Source organism: Acanthochromis polyacanthus, chromosome 12 (genome assembly GCF_021347895.1).
Source record: "Acanthochromis polyacanthus isolate Apoly-LR-REF ecotype Palm Island chromosome 12, KAUST_Apoly_ChrSc, whole genome shotgun sequence".
NCBI classification, from domain to species: domain Eukaryota; kingdom Metazoa; phylum Chordata; class Actinopteri; family Pomacentridae; genus Acanthochromis; species Acanthochromis polyacanthus.
The window spans coordinates 25,537,375-25,546,492 of NC_067124.1; positions in this window are offsets into that span (position 1 = coordinate 25,537,375).

The window sequence follows — 9,118 nt, forward strand, 5'->3', positions numbered from 1 at the left end:
TTCTTTTCATTTGTACATGAAAAACATTCATTTTGACACACTGAATTTCTTGATATTGAAATATTTCACACAGGTAAATAAGGAAAATATTAGTGGTTCCTAGCAGCTAATTACTGTCTTAACTTTTGACAGAATTTTCAGTGAGTTAGTGGACAAGCTGCTTTAAATCGTGTAATTAAATGTAATTAATTGCACACTATAGTACTATATTGATTTCAGTGTAAATACTATTAATACTGGGGCAAACAGGAACTCAGTTCCTTTAATTGTAAAAACTGAAAATTTTTAGGCAAAATTAGCAGCCTATAAAGACAGAAAATTTAACAATTGTCAACTTACCAATGCTAATTAAGGTTTTTACCTTGTTAACATGGCATAAGGCATTTTTTTGTTTGCTTGTTTGTTTGTTTGTTTGTTTTACAAGCGAGAAGACAGATCATGAGCAGAATTGACAGAAAGGAGGGGACAGATTTGCAAATTTAATGGCGTAAAGGTATTTTCATGAGTAAAACAGCAAATATTTAATTCTTATTAACAGCGATGAGATTTTGGGGGCTTTAATCAATGACTGGCCAGAGACTTTGAGCACTACAACATTTCTATGCGTTAGAAATGTGTAAAAATCCGCTCTCAAAAACAATCAAAAATACACATACATTTGAGTAACATTTTCTAAAATGCACAGGGCCCGGCTGTTTTGATGGCATCTAAGTAATTTTTAATTGTGTACAGTGAATGTTATGTGACAGATGTGTCTTCAAACGGTTATTATTGTCATTAATAGAAAGGTATCAGGTTATTGAAATTATTATATTGAGGAAGTCCCCTAGCGTAGTTGACAACATAATAAACTCTACACCAGACTTAAACTTTTAACTGAGGACGTCTCTTTAAAAAACAGCAAGATGGCTAAAAAGGGGCTTAAACATCCACTCAAGAACCTTGAGGATTTGTGCAATTACTAAGAATCACTTTTTCTGTTGAAATCTATCATATACCATAATGTGGTAATGCTAAAAGACCTGGCAAGTAAGATGCATAAAAAGTGCCTTCAAATAGGGGCACTGCAATGTTGTACATTTACATTTTGGGCATTTTGCCGATGCTTTTATGAAGGTAATCGAAGAATATGACCAAACATTATAATAGTGCTTGATGCTACAGTTTGAATGGGTTAAAAATGTCCATTCATTACTGAAAATTAAATAAAACAAACACGAAACTAATCCACCTCACGATAAAGTTCTATCACACTCAGCTGCATCTTTAATCCCAATCCACAGCCTGAAAACACACTCATATGTGCACTATTGACTCTGGTGCGCACACACACACACTCGTATAAACGCACACACACGGCCGTCCATCACCAGAACCATCATCCGCCACCGCAGACGAACTGACGGATCGATGGCTGGACGTTAGTCACTGTTTCACCAGGAAGAAGGCCCCACTTTTGCCCTGATAAGAATCGGTTACATCCTTCGAAAATAAATAAATAAACAAATAAATAACATCCAGCGTGGCTCTGATTGGATTAAAGGGAAAGGGGAAGGGCAAGACAAGCCACCATGAGGTATGGACCAACAAATTGGAGCTAACAGTCGGGCCAGAGAGTCCATTTTGGGGCATAATTTACACAGTGAGGAGCATGAGCTGAATCTAATGTCATTTCCATCAATTTTGCATTTTGGCCCTTTTTTCCTTCCCTTGGGCTTTTAGCGGTCATTTGAATCGTCTGGCGGAGGACAGCCGGCGAGCATTACAATGTCAGGGACGACATTTAGCGCGGCAGCAGAGTGAGATGTGGTTCTTTACGGTGTGGTGACTGTCTGCAGCACGGCAGTGTCCATCCACCGCTGCACCATCTTGCAAATGGCTAACAATATGCTAATAGGTTAAGAGTACAGAATCGCCCCAGACAAGCCGCTTAATGGATGTTTTATCTGCAGGTCAAGAGTCTCATCAGTCGCAATCTCTCCTGACAAGATGTGCCAAGTCAAATTTAGCGATAAAGTGCTTTTAACAAACAGGCCACAAAGTGCTTTGGGCAGGACAAAGGACGCGACACACGGAAGAGTTTGTGCTGAAATGTGAAACCTGTTGGCAAACAATAAAAAATCGTTTTGGAAAAAAATACACCTTGAAATCAAAGTTGCTTGAGGACAAACAGAGTAGACAGGACTTCCTGATAGGGCTCGAGCTAATTTATCTCCCTGTCCGAAAAATGGGCGGATTTCTGCTCAAAAGCAAATGATCATTTTGCCACAGACTTCTGAGACCAAATATTGTCTGACATTGAGGCCGCTGCAGCGGTTTCCAGATTTCAACTGATATATTTAAATTTAGTTATTAGATTGACATAATGATATAACCTGAAAGCAGTAGAGTACGTACAGTGCCTGACTTTATACATGCACTTCACCATATTTCAGGGGTATTTTATAGCACTGCTTTTATTTGGCAGCAGAGTCTGACTAACAAATCATTATATTCAAACCAAGGCTAAGTTGTAAAATGTATACTACAGTACAGAATGTTTGTTAATGCTTCAGCTAAAGTAATCTAAAAATATAAACTTCCTCCATATAACACTTTATAAGGCCATTTCTCATTTAAGAGTATTTTAATTTCAACTTTCTACTTGTGTCCAATGAATTAAATCCTATTACACACCAACAAACACAGGGAAACATTACTTGAAGCATGTAAGTCTAAAATGTGCCTCATTTTAGCTCTGCTTTAGCCTCCACCAGCTCCTAAGAGAATGATCTGGCTCTTAAACTGCAATTTGTAGCTTAGTTGTGTTTTATTTTTGCATCAAACAATGAAAATGGAACCTTCCAGAGCAAGAAAATCAAGCCAATCTAAAGAGTGAAGAGCTGTTTCTTATTACCAGCTAGACCAGGGGTGGGAAAACATTTTGGCTCAGGGGTCACATTGGCTTTCGAAATTCAACAGATGGACCAGACCAGCATTAGATGGTTGGAGACTGTGCAAACTCATATGAATTACATGTTCAAGACAATACTGACAAAGTAAAGAATACTCACATTCAGTTTCAGTGGGAACAGTGTTGTTGGTCACCTTTCTTTGCCAGTGCATCAAAGTCTGGTGTCAATCTGGTTGTGGCAATTCTCAGGATGGATCTGAGGTGTTCATCGGTTAACTGGGATCTGTGATGTGCTTTGTTGATGTTCATCACACTAAACGTCTGCTCACACACAGGTAGATCCAAACACCAGCATCCTCTGTGCCATCTTCCCAATGTTTGGAAACTTGGCTTCACTTAGTGAAGCGTAAAAGTCATTCAGTTTAAGGAAGCTGAACTTCTCCTTTAAGACGCAGTCACTTTGAAGATCGATCAGTTCCAACTGCAACTCCTGAGGTGCTCTTTCTGGGTCTTGTCTTTTTGACATTTGTCTTGAGAGTAAAGTCAGTTTGGCTTTGACAGCTGTCACATCTGTGTACACTTTGTGCACAATTGATCTTTCCCTTGCAGCTTTTTCCTGTCAAGTTTGGCGAGTTTCCACCACGGCAGCTTCATCCTCTGGATGACCCCAGACATCCTGTCCCACAGTCCTCTCCACCTGTTTTCCCCTTCATGGATTCCATGGTCAAAAATTCCTCCGTTGTCTCAAAATGTTCATTAATCCCTCGAATAAAAACTAAAAGCGGAGCAGTGTCTTTTATGCAATTACTTTCGTCCAGTGCTAATGAACATAGCTTGAAGGACTTCGCTTTTTCGTTCAGTGAGCTGGCTAAGTATTCGTCCATTAGTTCAACACAGCAAGTAACTGTCCTGCTGATAAACTAATTTTTTCAAATATGTTTTTGCTCTCTGGACACAGGAGACCTGCTGTCTCTACCATGCATTCTTTCAAAAAACTCCACTTCGGAGAAAGGCTTGCTAGCCTTTGCTATTTTGAATGCTAGCAAATAACTTGCCTTCGTGCTTGACTCTTGAATTGTAGTTTGCAGAAAAAAACGTATTTTGCTGAGTCTGTAAACTGGCTGCCAGCCTCTGACCGTAGCTGTCCGTTCTTGGCTGACTGGTTGCTAGCGTAGTTAGCATGCTTCGTGGAAAAGTGCCGGCTGATATTGTATTCTTTAAAAACCGCAGCGGTTTCATTGCAAATAAGACATACAGCCTTTGAACGGACTTCAGCGAAAAAATATTTAGTAGTCCACTCCTTCTGATACACTCGACACGCACTGTCGACTTTTCTTTTCTTTGATCCACTCATTGTTACAGCAGGGCTGCAAAGTAGAAGAAGAGAAAATAAACCAACAAAGGTCACTTGTGTCTGGAGCGCGCCATCTAGTGGGGACAACAGAAATGTCGGGTACAGCAGGGGAAGGCCAAATGAATGTGGTCTTTACTGTAATTTCGTCAGTTCTAATATTGACAAAATTATTTCCCAGGCCGGATTGAAAAGCCCAACAGGCCGTATGTGGCCCGGGGGCCGTAGTTTGCCTATGCCTGAGCTTGACCTTTCACATGGTTACACATATTAATTTCACCCATTGTTAAAATAATCAGGAAAATTCTGAATTCTGAACTTCAAACTGTTTCTGCGGCGCCCAATAGTGTGTCGATGCTGACATCTAAGGTTTGTTTGTGTATTAACCACAAATAAAGTCTGCATCGTACAAATGCACGTCTCAAAACTATTTCCAACTTATAAGCCACACGTATGCTATGTTTTGCAATTAATACAAATATCTTTCAATTCATTTTTATTCTAATTACAGCCAAGTGCCTCTTGTGTTCACCAAAACGTCAATGTTTTAATTTTAAAGACCTTTATAATTTATATTTATCTAAGTTCATTGTAAAATATGGAAAATTATGTGCATGCGAAGTTAAACATTAATTGTTGTTTAAACTTATCAGTAATAGAAACTTTGATTTATTTTGTATTTTATCTTTAAATCAATCATCAGGTTTTTTTTTGTATTCTGTCCTTGAATTTGAACATTTTACTGCTTTTTCTTTCTTTTAAAACCTTTTAAGTAAAAGGAGTTTAAGAAAAAGATCTGAAAATCCTGATTAGATATTTACATAAAGGAGTTGCTCCTATCCTTTTTTCATTATGTTCTCAAACATTATCAGTGATTATTATTGATCAGATTATCAGTTTCGGAATTCTTCTTACTTCTGTGGATTTCAAAGCTGATTGATTTGACTATAGGTTTGGTGATTTGTTGTACTTTTTGCTTGTTATTCCTCTGTGGTTCTGCCTGGGTTGTCTAATTAGCTGCTAATCAGGGAAGTGAAGACAGGTGTGTATGATTAATTAAAGCAGAGCAGTGAGGGATTGGAACACAGCAAAGGTAGGGGAGGACTGGAGTTTCTGTAGTTGTTGACATTCAACCACACAGGTAAGTACATATATTTACATGTGCCCATATTTCAGGTGTGTGTCAGCAGAAAGCAGATTAATTTTTTGTTATTTTTTTTCCAGTGTTGCTGTAATGTATGTTTTACTCACCTCACCTCACCTCACCTGGGCAGGTGGTAGGATCCATTTTTTGCACTCACTCCTACCTAAAGACCTGCTTGTTTAACATCCATTTAAAATTTTTTGTGCCCAAACAACATCTGACCCCCAGATGGGGTCACGACAAGACCATATACGCACATACCAGCCATGTGTTGCATTCATACGTGATAATTTGGTTGTATGGTTGTAACAATGATTTTTGTGCTGCCATCTTAGCCGTGTCTCTCTATAAAAAATACTTTGATGTCAATTATTCTTTTATCTGGTTAAATGAAGAAAAATTCAATTATTCTCAGGAGGGAGATGCCTCAATTGCTGCACTGTAACTCTTTGAAGAAATATATCAAGTGTCAACACTAAACAAATGCAAAACTAGTTGGTTTTCTTCTGGTATGGATGCAGTTATGTTTGGGACCAACTAAATCACAAGATAATCATATCTCATATGCACAGTGCTTTTGACTAAGGAGGATTATGCTGGTCAAATAATTCTAAGTTGTAATTTTTCTCTGTCAGACACAGTAAAGGAAATCCACTTAACATTAACAATGATAATATCTCTGGCAACTGCCTAAATCTATACTAAAGTCTGGATTTTAAGGCAGATATAAATATTGAAAAATGTTTGTTTTTTAAATTCAAATAACACTACAAGGGATGTGTCATTTTTGCCCCTAAAGTGTTGTCTGAGTGTTCAACTGTGCACCTTTAGTGGTTACTTTGTGTTCAATTATGTTTTGTGATAACTTTTCCTGAGATTCCCCTGGGTTTTGCTTCAAAGGTTACACAGAGATTGCCAGGCCTTCTTACTGGTGGAAGTTAGTGTGGCCACATTCACCCTGAGAGGAAAACTGGTGACATGTATTTCTTTTTCATCAGTTATGCTCTAAAGCAAACAACAGAGTAGGTTTTAAACATTACGCTTCACTGCAAAGTAAATTTCTCTCTCTCAACACCACAAATAATCTGTCAAAACTAATCAAAAATAGAACTCAGTTTATTTTCATCATTTTCATCAATCTGGATTCAAACTTGTTTTGTAGGCTATATAAAATGTCATACAGCACTGAAAACCATCCTGCTATAATTTCACAGAGGCCCTTTTTAAACTGCTTATTCTATCAAAATTCAAAGATATTTGATTTATTGTGATATACGATGAAGAGAAACATAAAATCCTAAAGTACAGGTAGACAGATACATAAATGGATATGTGTTATGTTGTCTCCATGGGCAACAACATCAGCAGACATTACTGAGTGGCTTTGTGATGATGAATCCAGTATCAAAGCAGTTGATTAAAGCTGGACACCTGCTTGACAGAATTGTTTCTGCTCTGCATCCAAATAGATGTGGCTCATTGCTGATGCTGTTCTCTTTTCTTAATTGCTCAACTGTTTCCTCAATAGTCAAGAAGGCCTGTAAAGATTCGGAGATGACTTAATCAGATTGTTCAGTGTAGCTTACAGTCCAAAGCTTGACAATTTAGTGTTACGCATGACAAACAAGTGCATAAAATCCTCTGTTACTCTAAAATTACCTGCAAGAATTAATCAATATTTTTTTAAAAAAATAGAAGCATATTAACTTTGTCAACTAATTAATCAACAAGTCTGTTTCTAAGCCATCTCTGACATTTTTTGTTCTGGTTTAACTGACATTTACAGAGCAAAACGCACTCAGTCAGGGTACTTCTACTGAAAGCATGTGCTGCAGCGTATCACCATCCCATCCTCACAGGTGTCACCCTTTATCTCTCCTTCCCATCTTCTCTCTGTTCGCCTAATAAACTCAGTCGATCTGCCCTCTCTCCACCGTGGCAGGTGTCCAGCCCAACTGCTGCCTCTCCAAAGACAACGAGACCTGATAGCAGGGAAACAGGAGCGAGCCGGCTGCATAACAAGGACTTATTATGATGATGAAATGTCCTACAAGGCCCCAAACACCCTCTTAAAGAAATCTCTCCCTCTGATAAGGGGAGTCTAACCCTCGGCCCGGAGCCGTGTGGAGATGGAGGAGGGTAAGGGAGGGGGTCCTAACCTGATTGGATCGGCGGCTTCGAGGGGGCGCACGTAACGAAATCAAATGGCCGTCAAGCCGCTGTCATGCATAATTAATTGGGCCGTCTACGACCAACTACACAGAAATCCATGGTCATTTGATTAGAGGGTTTTGGAGGACTCTCTGAAGTGCATCGCTGTCTGAGCTGCTTCCCTGCTCACCTCTCTATCTATGAGGGTGGTGTCAGAGCGAAGTCAGCCTGCTTAACTTTAACATCCAACAGAGCCTAAACTTTCACTCGGCCTCCTTGGGTAATTTTATTAGCCGTTTGTTGTTAGGACCAGCTCATAAAGTGTGCAGGAGTTGCTCACTGAGAATGGTTTGCTGACAGTCACTGATCAGTAGATGCAGATAACCTGCAGTTCTCAGCAGAGCTCTGAGTTAAAGGCTAAATTCAGATGTGCAGCTGCAAGGATGCAAACCAAGTTCACCACTGAGATATAGTTTGAATTTGTTAATCAGTACTAAAGCTGAGGCTGATAGGAATGTTTGCAGACATTTATATTTGCCCTCATGGCATTGTAGTTTGAGAAAACACATGCAATTAGACAAAACACACAAGAAAACATCTTGAGTATTTCACAAAAACACAACCAAATACAGAGACATGATGGGCATGTCTTGGAAAACCCGTATGTTGGACAGTCAACACCAGTAACTTCAGTGTCAAAAACTATTTCAACAAGCATGTCCCACACATGTCAGTCATTATTTAACAACACCCCCCTGGAAACATTTACAGTGTAGTGTGTGCTACTTGCAGCTTCTGTTTTTCAAATCTGCTACATTTTATTTCTAAATGCTGCACCCTTGTTGTCAAACTGGTGGAAATGCTTTCTTAGTTTGCATGTGCTTTGAGCTCCCATGGCTCACTGTACTAAATATACTTTAAACAAGATTTTGACCTGAAAATGCTGATAGATGAAGTCATTCACCGTGAACATGTGCTGGAATCAATGGAGATATGCAACAGCTTAAAAAACAAAGTCCGACCGTTTGCCACTTTTACTTATTCTATTAATTGTTGTTTAAACTTATCTGCAGTTTTTCTAAAGCTGGCAGATATCTTGCATTTTACTGTGCCATGTAAAGCACTTTGTGCATGATATGTTATGCAAATACACTTGCCGTGAACTACTTTGCTCTCTGTATTTCATGCACATTTTCCTGCTATTTTGATTCTCTAGCCATCACTGTTAGTATTTTAAAAATGAACAGGCACCTTATCCTGATTTTTGATTTGAGTTTGCCTTTTTTTATTTAAATTTACATTTGTGACTTTCCTTGTTATCTTTTTGCCAAATTTTTTTCCTCATTTATTTGAGTCTGATCCAGGTCACTGTTTTTCACCTATTCCATTATTATTCCTGTCCTGTAAACAATGATGCATGTTACCATCAATATTGTCATAGTTGCATTTTGGCTGAGTATCGGAACCATTTTTGAAAAGATACAATGGAATAACAAATAGAAATAAGAAAATGCTTGCCTACAACTTGAGGTAAAATCTCAACTTACAAAACACAAAAACCTATTATCACTTAAGTGTA